This window comes from Trichechus manatus, unplaced genomic scaffold (assembly GCF_000243295.1).
Source record: "Trichechus manatus latirostris isolate Lorelei unplaced genomic scaffold, TriManLat1.0 scaffold00299, whole genome shotgun sequence".
Classification (NCBI taxonomy): domain Eukaryota; kingdom Metazoa; phylum Chordata; class Mammalia; order Sirenia; family Trichechidae; genus Trichechus; species Trichechus manatus.
The window spans coordinates 1326725-1329277 of NW_004444235.1; positions in this window are offsets into that span (position 1 = coordinate 1326725).

Consider the following 2553-nt stretch of genomic DNA (forward strand, 5'->3'; position numbering starts at 1 on the left):
CTCAAAGTCATCTAGAAATTGTCTCTTTATTATCTGAATGTATTCACGTTAGACATATGTTGTTGTTGGGTACGGTCGAGTTGATTCTGACTCATAGCAACCCCACACAACAGAAAGAAACACTGCCTAGTCCTGTGCCATCCTCATAATCTTTGTTATGCTTGAGCTCTTTGTTGCAGTCACTGTGTCAATCCATCTTGTTGAGAGCCTTCCTCTTTTTCGCTGACCCTCTACTTTACCAAGCAAGAAGTCTTTCTCCAGGGACTGATTCCTCCTGATAACATGTCCAAAGTACATGAGATGAAATCTCACCATCCTTGCTTCTAAGGAGCATACTGGCTGTGCTTCTTCCAAGAAAGATTTGTTCATTCTTCTGGTAGTCCATGGTGTATTCAATATTCTTCACCAACACTGTAATTCAAAGGCATCAATTCTTCTTCAGTCTTCCTTATTCATTGTTCAACTTTCACACGCATATGAGGTGATTGATAATACCATGGCTTGGGTCAGGCGCACCTTAGTCCTCAAAGTGACACCTTTGCTTTTTAACACTTTAAAGAAGACTTTTGCACCAGATTTGCCCAATGCAATATACATCGTTTGTTTTCTTGGCTGCTGCTTCCATGGGTGTTGATTGTGGATCCAAGTAAAATGAAATCTTTAAAACTTCAGTATTTTCTGTTTATCTTGATGTTGTTTATTGGTTCTCACAAAAAATTGTGAGGATTTTTGTTTTCTTTATGTTGAGGTGCGATCCATACTGAAGGCTGTAGTCTTTGATCTTCATCAGTAAGTGCTTCAAGCCCTCTTCTCTTTCAGCAAACAAGGTTATGTCATCTGCATATTGCAAGTTGTTAAGGAGTCTTCTTCCAATCCTGATGCCTCGTTCTTCTTCATAAAGTTCAGCTTCTCAGATTATTTGCTCAGCATACAAATGGAATAAGCATTGAGAAAGGATACATCTCTGATGCACACCTTTCCCAATTTTAAACTACACAGTATCCCCCTGCTCTGTTCAAATGACTGCCTCTTGGTCTATGTACAGTTTCCTAATGAGCACAACTAAGTGTTCTGGAATTCCCATTCTTTGTAATGTTATCCATAATTTTTTATGATCTACACAGTCAAATGCCTCTGCAAAGTCAATAAAACAGAGCTAAACATCTTTCTGGTATTCTCTGCTTTCAGCCAAGATCCATCTAACATCAGCAATGATATCCCTCATTCCAAGTTCTCTTCTGAATCCAGCTTGAACTTCTGGCAGTTCCCTGTCCATGTACGGCTGTAACCTCTTTTGAATGATCTTCAGCAACATTTTATTTTCATGTGATGTTAATGATATTGTTCGATAATTTCTGCATTCTGTTGGATCACCTTTCTTTGGAAGGGGCACAAATATGAATCACTTCCAGTTCGTTGGTCAGATAGCTGTCTTCTAAATTTCTTGGCATAGATGAGTGAACCCCTCCAGAGCTGCAACCATTTGTTGAAACATCTGAATTGGTATTTTCCATCAATTCCTGTAGCCTTGTTTTTCACCAATGCCTTCAATGCAGCTTGGACTTCTTCCTTCAATACCATCGGTTCTTGACCATATGCTTCTTCCTGAAATGGTTGAACATTGATGAATTCCTTTTGGTACAGTGACTCTGTGTATTCCTTCCATCTTCTTTTGATGCTTTCTGCATCATTTAATGTTTTCCCTGTAATATGCTTCAGTATTGCAACTCGAGACTTGTGTTTTTTCTTCAATTCTTTCAGCTTGAGAAATGCCCAACGTGTTTTTCCCTTTTGGTTTTGTAACTCTAGGTCTTTGCACAATTCATTATAATGCTTTATCTTCTCAAGCTAGTCTTTGAAATATTCCTTTCAGCTCTCTTACTTCATCATTTCTTCAGTTGGCTTTAGCTATTCTACATTCAAGAGCCAGTTTCAGAACCTCTTTAGACATCCATTTTCGTCTTTTCTTTCTTTCCTGTATCTTCATGTATGATGTCCTTGATGTCATTCCACACTGGTCTGGTCTTCAGTCATTAGTGTTCAGTGAGTTAAATCTATTCTTGAGGTGGTCTCTAAATTCAGGTGGGATTACTCAAGGTCATATTTTGGCTCTCGTGGACTTGCTCTAATTTTCTTCAGCTTCAGCTTGAACCTGCATACGAGCAATTGATGTCTGTTCCGCAGTCAACCCCTGGCCTTGTTCTGATGGATGATACTGAGCTTCTCCATCGTCTCTTTCCAAAGAAGTAGTCGATTTGATTCCTGTGTATTCTGTCTGGCAAGGTCCACATGTATAGTTACCGTTTATGTTGTTGAAAGAAGATATTACCAATGAATACATTGTTTGTCTTGCAAAATTCTATCTTGCAAACTCCAGCATCATTTCTATCACCAAGGCTTATTTTCCGACTACTGATTCTTCTTTTTCTCCAATTTTCGCTTTCCAATCATCCGTAATTATCAATGCATCTTGATTGCATGTTTGATCAATTTCAGACTGCAGAAGTTGGTAAAAATCTTCAATTTCTTCATCTTTGGCCTTAGTGGTTGGTG